Raw genomic sequence first — 19328 nt, forward strand, 5'->3', positions numbered from 1 at the left:
TGGTTGAAGGCCATTTTAGAAAAGTCATTTAAAACAAGATTTGGGAAAGGCAGTAGGCCTGGCTTTAGTGTCCTTTTGTACGCAAAACAGAGGTACGTGAAATAAGGTACAGAAAGTAAGAGGCAAAGCATCAGTCGATGCATAGAAATATAGCACAAACAGTCCGTGCGTATTCGATCAAGCCAGTGTGAATACGGTAGAAATTAAAGCCAGGCCTACTGGCTTTGCCAACTGTTGTCTTATTGTAGTGAACTCCTACCTCCTCATGCATGCTCACTTGTTTAGTGTGATCTTGAGGTGATTAACGCACTTTCACTTTCTGCTTTAACCAGCATATACCGAATAAAGGTAAAGAGAAAAAAGGGACAAAAGTACACCGTATTAACAAAGAGAAGGGAGAGTACAGGAGAATATGAATCAAGTGAGAAGGGTGACAAAAGTACTGTCAAGTGGAAGAGATAGATGAGCAATGGAAAAGTGCACTAGTAGATGATGTCAGGAGAATGGGAATAAGCCAAAGAAAAAGCAGAACAGCAAAGAAATCCGTCGCAGACATCTTGCTGACCACAGGTTCTGTATTTTGTCGTGTAGCATAGCGGTTTAAAGTACCTCCTGCTGAGACTAGTGTGTACCCTGCTCGTAGCAGAATAGAATTCTAGTAATATTTTTTGGGTGGCTTAATGTTGCTGCATCAGAGATGTTGAAGTAAATTACTGGACATATAAGGTTTGAATCTTGGTAAGAAAAATCAGTGGATTCATATGCCAGATACAGAGGGTATGTGTCGGGCGTGCTTTAAATAAACGGATCTCCTTTGCAACTGCAGGATTTTTAAATCACAGAGTGAAAAAAGTGGCAAATTAAGCAGACTGATAAATACCTACATTCCTAAGTTGTGTATTAAAACTCGCAGTTCCATAGACCGCTGTAGAAGTTCCAATTTGATACTCTCCTCTTGCCAATGCCGAGAAAATGTGAGTGAAAGTAACAGCGAAGAACATAGGTTTTTTTTCTAGATAACTAGTCCTGAGAATTGAAATCAGATTATTTGATGTGACAGGTGTCAGACAGTAATTAATGGCTACTTCAGAGACGACCATACAGAAATGTAATATTGTACGAAAAGTATCACAGTCAATGAGGAGCTTATTTTTCATGCCCACAACTTCTTAAATACATGCATTGATAAAACTGAACATACAGCTACCCGTGATCCCCTATTGAGGATTTGCAATCTTCATTAACAGGTGCGCACATTATGCGTCTCTTTATGGTGGACGTGAATAACATTGTTAGGTTATTCCTGGTACCATCTTTTTTCCAGTAAGAAACGTATTTAAATTAAAGGAATGTGTTCCATCCTTAGACATAATCATTCGATCCTGACACCAGCCCAGTGGCGGCAGCATGTTTACAGTTTAGGAAATTGCAGTAGTAGTGCAACCTTAGCCAGCTAAAAGAAGCATGCAGCGAGCTGCTGTTGGTTCAGCTTTGAAATAGAAGTCGCCCTGCATTCTTCCTTTCCGAGTGCAGCTTTTTTCTCTGAAACACTACTTGTCCAAGCATTGGCAAATATCTATGCAAAAGCTATTGGTTTTGCCAAGGTCGTTTAGCCATGTTGTACAGCAGCATGCCAAAAATATTAGTGGCATGTTATAGAGTAGAGTGGATAAAAGTGGCATGGAATGGAGTGGTGTAAAGTGGAAATGGAATGGAGTTGTGTGTAGTGTTATTTAGTGCTGTAAAGTGGAATGCCATTGAGTGGTTGGAAGTGGCATTGCATAGAGTGGTGTAAAGTAGAGTTGCATGGAGTGGGTTAGAGTGCCATGGGGTGGCGTAGACTGAAATGGAGTGACGTACAGCAGGGTGGTGTCTAATAGAGTGCCACAGAGTGGCATTTGTGGGGTGGAGTAGCATATAGTGACATTGTGTGGAGTAGCATAGAGCGCTGCTTTACAATGTGTCTAAAAAAGCACGGGGCAAGCAACACAAGGAAGGTGTGGGGAGGAGGTAGGGGACAGAAATACTGGACAGCGGCCGGCGGTAAGTAACACCAGGGAGGTGCGTGGGATGAGGTAGGCAGCAACAATGTACCCCTGGAGGAAGGCATGGGAAGGCAAGCAGCACCAGGGAGATGCGGGGGAGGGAGGAGTAACAACAGACAGCGGCAGAAGGGACCACATAGTGCCATGCAATCTTAGAGTGCATGTCGAAAAGAAGTAAACAAGTAGTAAATGGAGTAGCGTGTGGCCATTATAAGGACAATGACCCACAAGCAGGAGGCTTTGCTAGGTCCATGCCCAAAAGAGGCGAGCAGTCAGGAGTATGCAGTAGGTGTGACCAATAACAAGCAAGGAAACATGTGACGTGGAAGCCAACGAATGGTAAAATGGTAAGTATTGGTATGTAATGGGTGGGCTCTTAGCCCGTTTTGAGCTTCTTTTTTTTATAACAATACATATTGCTGACCGTGGTTGTGCACCGTTCAGAAGAAACCGAAAAATAAAGGGGGGTTAACAAAGGAGAATTGGTAGGGGGCAATGGATAAGTGGAAATGGAGCATAAATGTGAAAAGAAACAAGCAATCAAACAAGGGAGAGAGAAAAAAAATATGCACTCTCCAACATGCTGAATTTAACAGGTTTACTGTTACTTCTGTTTAGATTCAGTATCATTACAGCCAGCTGTGAGTATTATCACCTTCCACAAAGAATTGTCTGCACTGTTGAAGGAACAAGAAGTTATGAAAAGTGACAACCCCAAAATGCTTCCTGAACTGTATGAAAGTGGGACCCACATTATCCCGCTTGGTTCCAATTAAAAACTGCTTCATTGAGCAAAGATAGGGGTACGCCCCAGAGTGCTCAAAGAGCTGCTGTGGTCCTGCGCTGACATAACTGATAGCCAGTCTCCCAGATGTGAGGGGACATCGCCTGAAACTGCAGTTCTTACTCCAGAAGTTGTGGGTCTGCGTGAGACTTGTGAGTGAGTCTGCTAGCTTAGAGGAGAGGAGAGAGAGAGTCTTATCCAGGAGAGCTGTCTTTCTGAGGAGGAGAAGCCCACTGAGTCAGGAAGAGGAGCGGGCCACGAGACCCAGTTTTCATAAGTGAATGTGTCCGGAGGTTGACTTGTGTGAACCTGAGCGACTCCCATCCCTCCTGTTCAACGAAAAACCATGTTTGTCAACAAAGATTCACTTTAGTTCCCACTTCTGTGATCACCATTGAGCCAGAGCTCACTATACCTGAGGGGACAGATTCCCCACTACGAGTGATGGAGTTGTGTGGTCTTTGCGGAGCTGCTATACGTGTCACTGGTTGAAATGGAGAGGCCACAGAGACAAGCCTCAGTGACCACCTGCATGCTTGCTTACCCTGTGTAGAGAACATGGATGATCTGAGTGAGCACCGATGGCCAAGTAGCTAAAATGTTAGACTACTGGGTGGGACTTTGCACTATATCTGAATTCCACTAATCAGAACAAGCCGAGTTTATGGGCTGACCTATGGGTCACAGCCTATGGCAAAGCTGCTCCGTTATAACCATAGTAAGCCTGAGCTTAATTCAGAACTTTTCGTTTTACTGGATAGTGAACCCTGTAAACCCCATCATCCCAGTTGTGCTAGTTTTTCCTAATCTACTATATATCACGTTTTGGTGTGATTAAAGCACTTGTCTACTCTAAAAGAAATGCACAGAGTTGCAGATTCACTTATTATGGCTATGGTATGATTGTTGAGTTCAGAGTCTTCACCCACACCTCACACACTACATCCCTGAGACACTTTGACTACTCGCCCTCAGTACCATGAAAGTCAAGCGTGGTAGGGGTGTATCTGGCAGTTTGCAGTGTCACAGCAGGTCTGGTCACAGGAAATCAGTGGTATATGAATACACCCACCATTGTTGGGGGCCAGTAACTACTAAGTGTCCTCTAAACCCTCTCCCCCCCAAGAATATTTTGTTTCAGGTTCAATATCTTTGGGTTGCTTCCTCATCAGGTTCTCTTTTGGCTAATTCAAAACCTCAACTTGATTAACCTTCTCGAAATACGTTCTATTTTTAGCCTTCTTGGAGACTGCACTCTCACTTAAGATGCAAGGGAGGATGATAATAACCTACATTGCCTGGGTTTCTTAAAAGAACACATCGTTTTCCTCTCTATAGAATACTCATACAGGAGATACAAAGATTTGTTTCATAATGGCCATTAGGTCATACTATGATAATTCCAATTTAAGGGATGATGGGGAGGTAATGATGCTGTCCCCCTTTTGCAGTGGTTCCTTTATTGTCTTGGCTTGGAGATCCTCTCAATCATCAGAATAAGGCATTCACCAGTCTCTGATGGATAGCCTGAGGACGGAAGGGGACTAATTACATGACTACTAGATGTTGTTTTGGTCCTATGAATTTGAATGGTAGTACTGGGAAAGATAATTAAGCTGATGTATGGAAGCACTCAACAAAAACCTTATGAAGTCACCAACCAGGAAGCAGTTGTCTCCGATTGTTGATGCAGCTTGCCTTCCCACATGCCCAGGAGCGCCACTCCAACTGAGCCTGTTCCTCAGAGGTTCTCAGGGCCTCCTGAAGCCTACCACATTTGCAGGCAGTGCCACCAGCACCCCAGCCTTTCCAACATCTCCTATGCAAGCTTATGAGAGACGAGCACTAGGTCATGCTGAAAAGCACATGTGCAGCCATTCCTGACTCCAAGGATTCCACATGGACTAGGAGAATGGGACAGTGGGAATAGGTGTGGTTCACCTATGAGTGAAAAGTTATTGATAGCAACTTTACACATGTAAAGTTCATCTTAGATGCCATCAATCACTGTTTTCAGAGGGGGGAGACGTACGTCCACACTTGGATGTAAATTTCCAGTCAGAGATGATGAATGGCAAAAAAGTGTATATTGAGACATAAATGCAAGAGTAAGTTTACACATGAATAAACATACGCATGTAAATTTACCTTTGAGAATAGGGTCTACTACATTAGAGCAGACAACACCCCAGGCAAGCAATCGTGTATATTAAGTGCCTTTTCTATAAAGAGATGTTTCTTTGTGTAGGAAGCTGGCTTAGTATATGGTGCACACTTATTCAAGTGATGCACCCTACAGTAATCCTGGCAGCCCTTATGGTGATTTTAGTGGTCTTTGAGAATCATAGGAAGCTCTGAGTGGTAGCTGTGTACCCAACGGAAGTCAATAAAGAAGTCGCTGCTGCAGTTTTAAAGAAGCACTCTTCCCGGAGGACCATAAGAAAACCCTGTTGGAAAGCAGAAGGTTAGAGATCCATCCCACCCGTGGATGCCCCTGGAACCCGGTTACCTGCACCAGGGAAGTCAGGTGAATAGCGGTGAAGTGACGTCGGAACCTGCTTTAGACGACAGTGGGAGATTTCGACCAAGATGCCTCTGCAGAAGACTCAGAAGGAGTCCGGTGAAATCCAAGGGTGGATTTTGGTAGTCCAGGAACTGCAAGCAGAGAGTACGGAGTCTATGCCACTCGTAAGTGACCAAGAGGCACAGAAGCACAATGGCCACCGTTGTCGGGAGGTTCCGAAGAGACAAAAGTGAAGTTTTCGCTGCAGTTGTGAGGACTTGGCGATGCTGAGGAAGACCAGGAGCCATGTACAAGCTGTCCCACGTAGGATGTCGGTGTCTGGGTGGTCAATGTCCGGCGGGCGCACCAAGAAGCCTTGGTTGCCGTGACTGATGTGGAGAGAGAAAAGATGCTGACATTGGGACTAGCAAGGTCCAAGGGACTCACCAAGTGTAGGAGAGTCAGAGCAGGGCTGAGTAAGCGAGGGAGACCACTGAAGCAAGAGAAGACCCTCAGGAGGACCCACAGGCCGAAGGCACAGGAGTTGCAAGAGGACCTCGGGCAGTTCAACTAAGATGGAGGCCCACGTGCAGAGGATGCAGTGAGGATGCTGGAGCTTCTTGTAGCCTGAAGATCTCTAGAGTGCAGAGCCAACAATCATTGGTAACAGCAAGTGGACGCAGTGCACAGGGATTTGGTCTCATCGGCCCGACGAGGTATACTTTCCTCAAAATTGCTGAGAAAACAGGTCAAGCCTCTAGGGAGTTGTGGAGCCATCACCTATGTTCCTGGGCCTCGGACAGTCCGTGGGACGACAGGAGCAGCAGACTGCAACTTTGTTGCAGTACCTGCAGATGCAGGGGAGTGGTGACTCCTTCATTCCAAGGGAGATTACTTCGAATGTCCGTGATGCCCACAGGCCATCTGGAGAACCTGGATGAAGCACAGACACATATGACGCCCAAAACCTGAAGAACAGCAAGACCAGGAGCAGCAGGAGTTTTCCTTGATGCCGTCTCGGTTCGAGTTAAAGTCCAGTGAACTCCAAGTGTCCAGATGGTCGAAGAGTGTCTTGTATTCAGAGGTGAGTCTTGTTCCATGATGAATCTGAGGACCCACCAACAGGGGAGCCCTTAACTACCCTAAGGAAAGGGTTGGAACACCTCGGGCGCCCTCCCAGAGGAGGGGCTGGACAGAGGGGAGGCTACTCCCCAGTCCTTCGTCCAGTTTTTTGCCAGAGCGGAAACCAAGGGTTCCTAAACTGGCTCAAACCAGTATGCAAGAGGTCACCAAATGTGCCCTCAAAGCAGTCTGGTGGTGCTGGCAAGTGCCCCCACCCTAGCCCAATACACTAAGTCCTGTCTGAGAGGTGGTCACACCTCCCTGTGACAGATAACATATGTTCTACCTTCCCCTGCTCGAGCTCGGCAGTAGGAGGGCAAAATCAGGTCTGTAGTCGGCAGCAGCACTAGCTTGCTGGCAGACCCTGAAAGGCTGTTACAAAGAGTAGAAGGGGGGCCTCTAAAGAGCCCTCCAGTACATGGGATCAGACTTCCAGCACCTGAATCGGTATTGGGGTATGATTCCAACATATTTGATACCAAACATGGCCAGGTTCAGTGCAGCTATGATATAGTCGGACATCTCGTAATGAGTGATGTCTACTAAATATCTTACAATGGCTGACCGCACTTACAATGCCTGGAGAATTGACTTCGGGGTTTGTAGGGGTGTCCTGCTCATGCAGGGGCACCCTCACACTCGTAACCAAGCACCCCTCCCTCAGGACTGATGAGCCTACCATAGGGGTGACTTATAGGTTTTAAGTGCAGTGACCTCATATATAAGGAAACGTATATCTGATGTGATAGGAGCAAGCACCAGCACACACAGGCTCCAATGGCAGGCCTGTAGGCACATTTTAAGTGGACTTCCATGGGTGGCACATTGCATGCTGCAGCCCATGAGAGACCCAGGTATACCTATTCCCTGGGTACATTAGTACCATATACTAGGGTCTTATAATGGTATCCCAGAAGCCAATTGTGGAGGTACCGAAGAACATACCAAGCCAATTTAGGGGAGAAAGCACAGATGCTGGGGTCCTGGTTAGCAGGAACCCAGCAGACTAAGTCAAAAACAAATTGACACCAGGCAAAAAGTGGGGGTGTCGATGAAAGCAGATTCTACTTTTCTACATAGGGTTTTTCATGGGTTTCAATTCCTAACAACTCAGACGTTTAACCTTCACATTTCGATAAACTGTCTAGCCTCAAATTGAGTAACAGTAAAACCTGTTATTTACAGCTACTTGTCACTGCAAAATGTGGAAGTAGCAGCTATATAAAGCATGTTATTTTTACAAGTTAGTCCATAATATTTACAGATGGAATCACCCTTCTAAGTCTTTAAACACTGAAGGGGCTTGATGGTCTAGTACTTCAGTACTCTGATATGTGAACAATACAAGAACATGTATTTAACCATCTAGTCACAGGTTAATACCGTGAAGGGTCCACTCAGCCGTTTATCCATCTCATATGGATAAAAGGCGTACCACTGAGATAGGTGACAGTACGTATCTCAGATATGCCACCACTTTGGCAGTGATCAAGCACTTTACAAAATAGACATTTTGTAATTTTTTTTAAATGTTCATCTGTCCTATCATGTTTTTTTTTAATGCATTGTTAAATCATCAGAGCCTCTATAAAAAAACCGTGGCTATGCATTAATTTGTGCCCTTCCTGCTTTTTTTCAATCACTTCAAAAGTGTGAACTTGTGCAGAACTGCTGCTGCAGTGAAGGGTCTGCACCTTCAAAGTGACAAGGGAATATCTGACTATCACATATCCACAGTTTTTGTTCTTTGGAGCATTGATGCATTAGCGTTCTGCAAAGGACAAAGGGGTAGAAAACATATAATTCAGCATCTCTCCATGCTGCTGCTAAGCAAATGACAGGACGTGTGTCACAGTTGCAGTCTGACTAACAGTGTAGGGCCTATAACAACCAGTCCTCATGTGGGTCAGGCTATATGGTTTTAGGCCATATTAAAGGCACCTAAACGTCAGTCCAACTGTAACTCTGACACAAGGCCTGACAGGCAGCAGGACATAAGTAAAGCTGAGTAAGTATATAAAGAAGACTTTAATGTTGCTGGTATGTGTGTGCAGACAAGTACATATGTGCGTGTATGCATGAGGGAGATCATGTGATGTGTCCACCCTTCCTCCGCATGTTTGTGCCCACTCCTGTTATAATGTTTACCATATCGATGGTAATTCTTGTCATATTGTGGACATCCCTGACATGATGGTGCCTTCCTATAGTATATTTTTGGCCCTGGTATGCTGATGATAATTCTTGCTATACTATGGGTACACAAGGCCTGACAATCTCTCATTTGCATATAATACTGGCCATGCTACATTTTGGGCATCCATTGAATGACACAGTGATAAATGGGCATGCAATGTAGAAAATAGCCCTATGTCATAGTATTACATGTGTGTACTTGGTGAACCTCACACAGTGCTGTTTGGACACAAAACATGTATTTGCTAAAAAAAAAAAAAAAAAATTGTATTAAAGGAAGAAAATTCATTTTTTCATGCTCTGATCAGCTTTTGTTTTGGTAAATTGAGTTTATTTTTCGAAATTTAAAATCTTGTATTTTATTGCAAAATGTGTTAATTTTTATATCTATACTACTATTATAAAGGAAGAACTTTGAACCTTTGAGGCGGGTAAACTCGGGAACTACAGCGCCAATCCACACACCCGATACATCGTTGTAATCGTCAGGGTGTGCAGATGGACATAGGCTATATAAACTTAATAAATATACGTAATTTCAAAATTTTACCCCCAAAAAAAGTAGTCCCTTGGAAGAAGCGCCGGCCGCGACGTGCGTGCTGACGTTAGGAGCGCTGGGAGGAGCGGCGTACAGTAGCGCGAAGAGGACCGGTGGACATGAGCGTGGGGAGGAGCAGCGCACAGGGGGGGGGAGCGGCGGACAGGCGGTGAGGAACGGCGGACAGGCGGTGAGGAGTGGCAGACAGGTGGTGAGGAGCGGTGGACAGACAGTGAGGAGCGGTGGACAGACAGTGAGGAGCGGTGGACAGGCGGTGAGGAGTGGCGGACAGGCGGTGAGGAGCGGTGCACAGGCGGTGAGGAGCGGCGGACAGGCAGGGAGGAGCGATGAGCGGCGAATGAGGTAGGTTATTTATTTATTTATTTGGGAGCGGGCAGCGGCGGCAAAATACGAAAGCAAACGTTACATTAAATGAAGCAAAAATGACAATCGTGAGCCAACAAAATAAAAGAGGAAGCAAACGGTGCATTACAAAAGTGAGCCAAACTGTGCCTTACAGGAGGAAAAAGTGACGTGTGAAGGTTACAAAAGCGTACAAAGTAAGCAAACGTTACTGTAAATCAAGCAAAAATGACAATCGTGAGCCAACAAAATACAAGAGGAAGCAAACGGTGCATTACAAAAGTGAGCCAAACGGTGCATTACAGGAGGAAAAAGTGACGTGTGCAGGTTAAAAAAGCGTACAAAGTAAACAGAGGTATAATACTGCATTACAGGAGGAAAAAGAGACGTGTGCAGGTTACAAAAGCGTACAAAGTAAACATAGAGGTATAATACTGCAATATATGGAGGAAGGCTCCGGGGGACCCACGGACAACGTCGGGCCGGGCGGGGGCCCTGAAGCCTAATTGCTCCCGGACAACGTCGGGACGGGCTGCTAGTATCATACATAAAAAATATTGTTTCGAGTCGAAATTACTGCATTTGCAAATATATATATATATATATATATATATACACGTCAACTGGACTAAGGACACATCGTATTTCTTTTTGAGAACAAAGAGAGAGAGAGAGTGTTTTTTAATTTGCCTTCTATTAGAACTGTTGAATAGGCAAGATAGTACTGCCTCACGAGAGGTGACACCGCGAGTGGGTCATGATGCAGCTCCCCTCCTGTAACAATGATGCATATATCGGTCTTTAATGTACTGATAAGTGACATCTTTCCTCCGAATAATAACTCTAGTTGCTGATGGATATTGGACTGGATTTGTGGAGATGTGTGTGGACTGGGAATGATCTGTCGGTGTGGGATTTTACAGACCGATCAGGGGCGCTGCTTCCATTTGCTCAGTGGCACTGGGGCCCAGAGACAAAGACGCTCCACTGAACCCTAATTACTCCACGAGCATCCTGACCCCCTCACAGTGTCCCCCTTTATGAGTGAGTACTATCCCCATACTCAACGGTTCTAATAAATGGCAAAACTTTACAGTCCTCTATCTTGAAAAGGCATGGTCAAGTGTTTGCCGACCATGGGGCAAGCACAGGGCATAAAGACTTCCCCCCCCATCACAACTGAGAACTGAGCTTTCGGGCTAGCATTTGAAAGGGGGAAGATACAGACACTGTAATGGAAAGAGGTGAGTTTGGCGGTTAATCATGGATGAAGGCAGTTGCTTCTGTTACCCTGGCCAACTGCAAGAATTTCATGACCCATAGGTACCTACATGGACATGACTTCTTTGAGGTTATTGAGTTGACTAGACCGTTTGCAGGTCTTGTTGGTAATTGGGCTGGTTCCTCTCCAAAGTAAGCTATTCAGCACCCAATATTCTGGTTGGTTACAGCAGGCAGCATCTCCAGACATAGGCTTTAAGATAATGGCAATCAGCAAATGTGTCATTGCATTGGGGTACAGAGACCAGTGGAATTCACACAGTGTGTGAGTTACTGGATCTAGGGGAGGCAGTATTTATCTACTTTCGAAGGTACATGTGGGTGAGCCAAGATCAGTTTTGTTTAAAACTTCTTTCGTTCCTTGGTAAGTGCTTCTGTGACACCTGACCTGTCTTTGCAGGTAGAAGGCCCATGCAGGCCCTTCTGAACTGATTGAGATCAGTATGTATATTATACACAGGCTGATGCAGCCACAGAGCTCATGTTGCTAGTAACAAAAAACATAGGAAAAGCAATTGGGTGGAGGTTGTTACACTGAACACGGTGCAGACATAGACGTATTCCTGAACATGAAAGGGGTGTGAAACCCACCACTATTCACAAGGTACCCTTAATTCGGGTATATAAGCACTTACAAAATAATGCAGACGGGTTGTCATATACAGCATTAACAAAGGCATACAGCCTACATGGGGAAAATGGCCTCCCCATAGGCGCCTGACTGGGCGCCATCCCGACCAATCACAACGCTACCATTGTGATTGGCTTAGGGGAGGGGAGGGAGGCTGCCTGCTTCCTGTTCTGACGATCAGTGAAGACGCAGGACCTGGGAAAGGTACGTTTTATTTTTTTTGTTATTATATATACTCCCCTCCCTGCGCGCCCTCGCGACCACTCGCCTGCCCTCCCTACCCCACGTGAACCTGCTCCCACCCCCCCCACTCATGAGCCATACCGGCGGCAACTGTACAACAGTGGAGCTGGATGAATCATTAGTGCAGCTCCAGTTACATCAAATACAGATAAAGTGAACTAACTGTACAGGAAAACTTTCCAAGACCTCTTACAGGGCCCAAAGTGTAGTATACCCTCTATGCAGATGACCTGGTTCTTTTTATTGTCGAAATATACACAGGAAGTAGTAGGGGGACTAAGGGACAGTTTTTTAAGACCGGAGCGGATATATTCCCCAAATACAATTGTTACAACACAACAAAATATCCACAGGTCTAACAAGCTTAATAAAACACCCAGGTGGTTACACTATTTCTGGCCAGTTACGTATAAACAAAGAGTTCTAAGTGAGACATTCCTCTCTGCTCTGCCTTCTGGGTTTAGAGGATGAACACTTTCTCAGCTGTTCAATAAGAATGAGCAACTGCTCAAATGACCATTGGAAGCTGCCTTATCAGATATCGCACGTTGAATAGAACTGACTCTTATTAACATAGGCAGTATAGTTGTAACAGACTCTTTGGTATTTTTCATGTCTGAAAATTATTTCCTATATTTTCCCTTCTTTTAGAGCAGGGCCTCACGTCCTGAGCTGTAGCCAGGTGAGGTGAGGCTGTTTTCTCGTGATTTACGGGTTAGCGAACTTTGCTAAATAATGTTCAGAGTACACTGTATAGGTACAAGTCACGATGGGTACTTATGACCCAAGTGCCAGACAGACTACACAGCACAAGCATGCGACCTTTTAGTTATCACAATAATTTTGGTGTCATTTCTTTCTTTTTAGGTGTTATCAACATACTGTAATCAACTGAGAACCAAGACAACAAGTTTTGTAGGTTGTATTTGTTCCAACCCAAGTTTTGATAAACACTTCACTGATTCACAAAAACGCAGTAGCATAATACATCCAGGTCCTGAGGAAGGTCACTATCCAACAGTGATCATAATGGCCAAAACATGTAGACCTTGTTTCTGGACAAATGCAGTCAATATTTTATAACTGTATCTGCACTGTTTTTAATTTTGACAACAGGAGATAATAAATAAACGTTTTCCCTCTCCTGTTAGCCAATTTTAGATCACACATCACTTTTCACAATATTGCACTGCGCCCATCACTCCTAAAAATGAAAACTCTTCACATCTGACAGATTTTAGGGAATCCAATTTACTGAATAACATCATAAAACATCCCTGAGCTCCTCCCTTGCAGTGAGGGGGTTGTAGCCCTTGGCTGCACTAGGCTTTGCAGCCAAGAGCAGAGATGATGAAGCATGCCGCTCCGGTGGGTGATGGGATTCCGACCTTCTTAAAAGATTCCCCTTAAGTACAATTAAAGGTCTTGCTTGTGCTATATGTCTTTTGAGCTTTATAAAGCTTGTTAGACCCGCAGATATTTTTTTGTGTTGTAATGATTCTTTTTCAACTGAAAATCAATTTTCAGCTGAGCCCAATGCACCTATTTTACTATGCCCCCAGAGTTCTGCACCATAAGTAGCAGCTGCTACTGCCCGGGCTCTTCAAACTTAAAGACTTGATAAATCATTACTGTAGAAAACTGGACTTCTCTTTGCAGATGTCCCCCTCACCCCCCCCCCCCCCACACTTTCTGCCCCCATTTGAACTGCTAGATGCTGTTTTTTGAGTCTGAAAGTGCACTGAATCCTGCTAACCAGGTTTTGGTGCTCTTTCCCCTAAAACAAAATGCTTAGTGAAACCCAATTGGCAAGAACTTTAGCACCCCTGTAAGTCCCTGGTAAAATGGACACCTGGTACCCAGGGCAGGCGTACTAAAGAGGGTCCCTATGGGCTGTAGCATGTATTATGCCACCCAAAGGGATCAACACAAAAACCATTGCAGGAGGCATTAGATGGTGCAAACCATTTTGAAAACATGACATGGCACACTCCCTGTGTGTCATGCCAAGATTCACTGTATATGCTAGATGTAAGTCGTCCCTACAGCAGGCCTTAGGGCCCTAAGGCAGGGTGCATTATATTGTATATGAGGACATATCGACATGAGCAGATATGACCTTGTGATGTCTGGCTCCATTGTGATAACATTGCATCTGATCAGGAAGCCATCTAAAGTATATGTACTGGGCACTGGTCATTACAAGTTACTCACCTACATATTGGCTACATTGAAAATAATTGTGTTTCGCATCAAACACCTCATCTGAATAAATCTGTACTGATGGCAGTACTGGATTTATTATGACATGCACCCAGAGGGCACATTAGAGGTGCCCCCTGAATCCTACCAGTCTTTTAGTGTGCTGGCTGACTGGACTCTTTTAGCTTGCCACTACAGACACGTTTCTGACCCCCTTCCTCGGGAGAGCCAATGCTCTCAGAGGTCAGGAACAATGCCTGCTCCAGTGGAAGGTGATCACATCTCTTCCAGCAGGATGGCTAGTGATTTAGCATATCAAGGCCAGAGCTTCAATGCCAAGAAAGGCTTTCACCGTTTTGAAAAGGGTGAAACTAAGAACTCTGGATCAGGGTTATGCCCACTCCTTACAGGAAGTGGTTCTACAGGGGGTGTAGTTATCCGAGGGGTAAGTAGCCTATCATTGGCTAATACCCTAAATTCCCCTTAAATACACTAAAGCTGTTCCCCAGGAACTAGGGGGCATATTTACAAGCCCCTATCACCACCACAACGTCACTTTTCACTACGTTGTTGTGGCGATAGGGGCTTCGCCTTATTTACAATGCAGTGTTAAGCCACTCAACATGGCTTAACGCTGCCTTGTAAATATGGTACCCTTTCACACTAGACTTAGCGTGAAAGGTGAGGGCAATTGATGTTGCCGTGGCCATTCCACTGCAACACCTATTGATTTTGATGCTGCCCCATATTTACAAGGGTGGCGTAAAGATGGGGCAGCGCCAAAATTAAGATCAGGGAAAACCTGTTCTTATCCTGGCACAACGAGGAGAAGTATTTAATTTCTCCTTGTTTTTGCTGTTTCCATGTGTGCTGTGTTGTGCAGCACACATGGAAACAGCAAAACGCCATTGATTGTTTATGTGCAGGAAGGTGTCCCTTCCTCCACTTAAACAATCATTAAAAAAAGGACGTTTTGCAACTTCTATGTGTGCTGCATTAAGCAGCACACATAGACGTTACAAAACGCCGGGGGGCGTGGCTAGCTAGCCATCATGGCGGACGCGCTTGTGTAGAGCTCCGCACTACGGCCCCTGATTATCCTGAATCCCTACCTGCCGGAGGTGTTCCCCAGGCCCGTGCTGTCGGGGACCGGTGCGGGGAAGTGGCAAGGAGCCTCGGGAGTCCAGCAGACTCTGGGCCGGGACCGCAGGACAGCGAGCGGCCGATGGTGGCGGGGCCTGTGGCGGAGTGGCGCGGGGCACCGGCGGCTGGTGTGCGGTGGCCGCGAGAGGCTGGACACTGTGCTGACACCCAAGCTAGCCTGAGGTGAGGGGGCATCAGCGCTCCGGCCACGGAGACAGGCGGAGCGGCAGCCTGTGACGGCCGGCGCGGCACTCCGGGCGGCCGCGGCGGAGCTTGTGGCTGTGGGACGGAGCTGCCATTTGCTGCCTGGGGCTGGGCGGGCCTTCCTCGCACGCATCCACTGCAGGGGGGCCGACCCTGGAGATTGCCCGGCAAGGAGTGAATACTGAGGACCGAGAGGAGCCCTGCGAGAAGCCCTGAACAAGGGGATCAAACGGCCGCCTACAGGCCCCCTGCGGGCGCCTTCACCGAGCGCAGACTGTGCAGAGGAGGCGGCCCCGGGGCCCGACAAGCTGCGCTGCTCCTGGGCTGACGGCGCTGGGGGAGACCGGCCCCTGGGGACTGGCCCGACGCAGGCAGCGGCGGACTCGGGTAGAGGTGGAAGTGAGGACTGAGGAGCGGGCCCTGAGGTGCCTGTGAGCGTCGTGCTGGCTGGGGCTGGGCACGAACACTGGGCCGTACTGCATGCCTGACGCCCGGCACGGTGGGCTCCGGGCGCCATTTTGGAGGGGATGTTGGCGCCATTACTGCAGCAGTCACTACCAAGGCGGCCATCAACGGATGCACGCTGGACGGCACGCCTGAGGACAGTGCCCGAGGACGGGGCTCCCGGAGGTAAGCCAGGGGGCCCCGGCCAGGGCAGCAGGCGGCGGGCATAGGCTTTGGTGGCCATTGTGGTTGACACTGCCGTCCCCCCTGAAGACAGTGTGCTGAGGCCTGGGCTAGCGGCCAGGCTAACTGTGTTTCCCCGTGCTGGTGCCTGCTGAGGTGAGAAGTGAGAGGGACCATCGGCGGTGAATACCCGGGGGGATTGCATCGACGGGGGGGACCTCGGCCACTGGAGGCGCCCGGAGGAGGGAGCTTTGCCGCTGGAGGGCGGGGCGGGTTCCCCACTGAATTGCGGCGCGTCGACTGGCCTGACGCTGTGGACAACTGAGAGGTGTGCGCGGACTGTTATGCACTGAACCCGCCCTGTGCTGCCAATCGGCTTGAACCAGAGGATCCCTTAGCGGGGGCGAGGAGCAGGGAACCGGTGAGGCGCACATCCCATGGAGGTTCTTGTGGGGACAGAGCGCCCGGCGACGGAAGGCCGTTGGCTGGAGTGAATGCCTTCGGCGCAACAGCTTGCGATGGGCAAACTACGAGATAGGTCCCAGCAGCGGCAGCAGGTTGCGGCGGGCCTGGGCTTGCCACATGGATCCCATGGTGGAGGAAAGGGCCTGGCGACGGCCCTGGAGGCCAAGATGGACTCGGTGCTGGCGGCGGTGGAGCGCATAGGTAACACGCTGGAGCAGACTAAGACCTCCCTCGAGGCCCGCATAGACAAGGTGACATCCGACTTCACGCTGCTCCACGCTGATCATCGAAAGTTGGCAGAGTCGGTAGTTGAGCAGCGCCAGTCGTTCCAGGAGCTACAGCCGGTGGTGCAGCAACACACTGCGGCACTCCAAGATGTTCTTGACAGGGTCCAGGTGCTGGAGGACCTCGTGGAAGACGCGGAAGGCCGCTCTCGGCGCAACAACGTCCGCATGGTTGGACTGTCGGAAGGGGAAGAGGGGAAAGACCCGGAGCGCTACACGGAATCCTGGCTGAGAACTCTCCTGCCTCCGGAGGTGTTGTCCCCCCATTTCGTCGTGGAATGGGCCCATAGGGTACCAGCGCAGAAGCCTCGACCAGGAGCCCGACCTCGCCCGTTCCTCTTCAAGCTGCTTAACTATCGGGACAGGGACGTGGTGTTGCGGGAAATCAGGAAATTGGACAACCTGAAGGTGGGGGAACAGCCGGGTGATGTTTTTCCCCGATTACACGGCAACGGTGCAGCGACGGAGAAGCCCGTTCCTAGAGGTTAAGAAGCACCTACGGGAGTTGGGCCTGTCGTACTCCTTGCTGTTCCCATCTCGGCTCCGAGTGATCACAAAGGAAGGGGCTCGCTTCTTTGATGCAGCGTCAGATGTCTGGGACTGGTTGGAGGACACGGGGCAGTGGAAGGGTACCCGACCCGAAGCCGCGGAGGGAGGGGGTGAATGGTGCCAGCAAAGGTCGAGGAAGCGCAGGAGGAGGGGAGCCGAGCGCGGCCCGAGTGCTGGCCCAGCGGCACCCAGCCCAGAGAACATGAGGCGTGAGAGGCAAGAAGCACTTGAAGCGGTTGTCAGCTTGGGACCACCGCAGGGGGTGGGCCGGCCGCCCTCACAGACACGCAGCGAACCTGACACAAGCAACCCGTCATCCCCACTAACTGTGACCTCTGACGATGTGCTTATGCCTGTAGTAGCTCCACAAACTGCTGATCTCCTTATGTACGAACACACTAGGGTATACATCTGGGGGATGGCGCCAGACAGGATGGCACTGACCATTTCCCTACTGCACAGGGTGCTGCGATAGGTGGCGTTTCTTACACACACACTGTCCACGCTGCGCAGCGCTACCTGATGGCGGTACAACTTACAGACCGCGCCTGGTGGGCGCTATGCGACTTCCTCCCTTACAGGCTCCCCGTAGGCATCTCGCGCCGGCCCGCGTGGCAGTGGGCTTTAGACACTGGCATCACCTCCGCGCAGTAAGGACCACCATGCTAAGGGGGCCGATCAATGACTATTCGGCAGCACACACACCCAGACAGCGACCACACTGAGTTAAGCTCACACTTGTGAGGTGGATCTAGTTACAGTTTGGACGTATGCCCCGGTTGGAACGCACCCTTCATGTTCTATTGTTCGTATTAGTTCACAGGTTTTCAATGCGGCGCACTGACCTCCCCCTTCTCGCTTGCACCTGAGAGGCCCCTCTTGCGGCGCTCCCCTGCCCCCGCGCGCGAACGCACCAGACTCATGATGCACACTACTATAGTGACATGGAATATTTGAGGTATGCATACCCCGTCTCGTCGTTATGCAGTGTTCTCCTACCTCCAACGGCATGGGGTAGGCATTGCCCTGCTCCAGGAGACGCACATGACCCTGGTCGAACTGGACAAACTGCGCAGGCGCTGGAGGGGACAGTTATTCGGGACCACCCTCTCTGCCCATGCGCGCGGTACACTAATTTGGGTACGGGTGTCCCTTTCCAATGTACGGAAATGTTGGTAGATCCTGCAGGCAGGTATACTCTGGCGCGGGGGCGGTTGAATGGGCAGGAACTCTTGCTGGGCTCTCTCTATGCACCAAATACAGACCAGCCTGCTTACCTAGAGAGCCTCAATCACTTACTGCATCCATACGCTGGGCTCCCCTGGCTAGTTGGTGGGGATTTCAACATGGTGCTAGACCCACACCTGGACCGGTCCTTCCCCCCACTTAGAGCCACAACAGTAGCGTCCACGGCGCATGCAATCCGGGATTGGTGCACGCACTGGGGGGTGTGTGACCTGTGGCGAGTGCAACATCCAGCTGACAGAATCTATTCCTTCTATTCCCCAGTCCACGATTTACACGTCCGCTTAGATCGTATAATAGGCACCCAGTCATTGCTCCCACTCCTGGCGCAGTCGGACTACCTTGGGCGGACACATTCTGATCACAATCTCCTGAGGCTCGTGATCAGTTGGGTGGCAGACAGGCCTCCTGTACACACGTGGAGGCTGCAGCCTGCTGCCCTCGAAGATGCCGAATTTAGGTCCTCGCTAGGCACAGCCATCCTAGCCTACTTCGAGGCCAATGCAGGAACGGCGAGCAACACACTGGTGGAGTGGGAGGCACACAAGGCAGCCATACGGAGACACTGCATGGGGGCCATGTGGGGCATACGCAAAACTTTGGAGGTTTCCCTGACAGGGCTAGAACGGGAACTTTTCCGTTATGAACGGGAGGGAGAGGGGATGGGGGAGCACGCTACCACACTAAATGCCTTGCGAGATAAACATGCTATACTCATGGAACAATTGCGATGCCATAACTACGCGCCGCACACGGCCAGAACGCATGCTCGAGCGGACAGAGCGGGCCGGCTGCTCACCTGGCTGTTACAAAGGGAAGGGCGCGGAACCCCCATTGGAGCGCTGCAGACAACAGGAGGGGTCATAGTATGCACACATCGCGAAATTCATTGCGCCCTCACTG

The sequence above is a fragment of the Lissotriton helveticus genome, chromosome 5_1 (assembly GCF_964261635.1).
Source record: "Lissotriton helveticus chromosome 5_1, aLisHel1.1, whole genome shotgun sequence".
In the NCBI taxonomy this organism is placed as follows: Eukaryota; Metazoa; Chordata; class Amphibia; order Caudata; family Salamandridae; genus Lissotriton; species Lissotriton helveticus.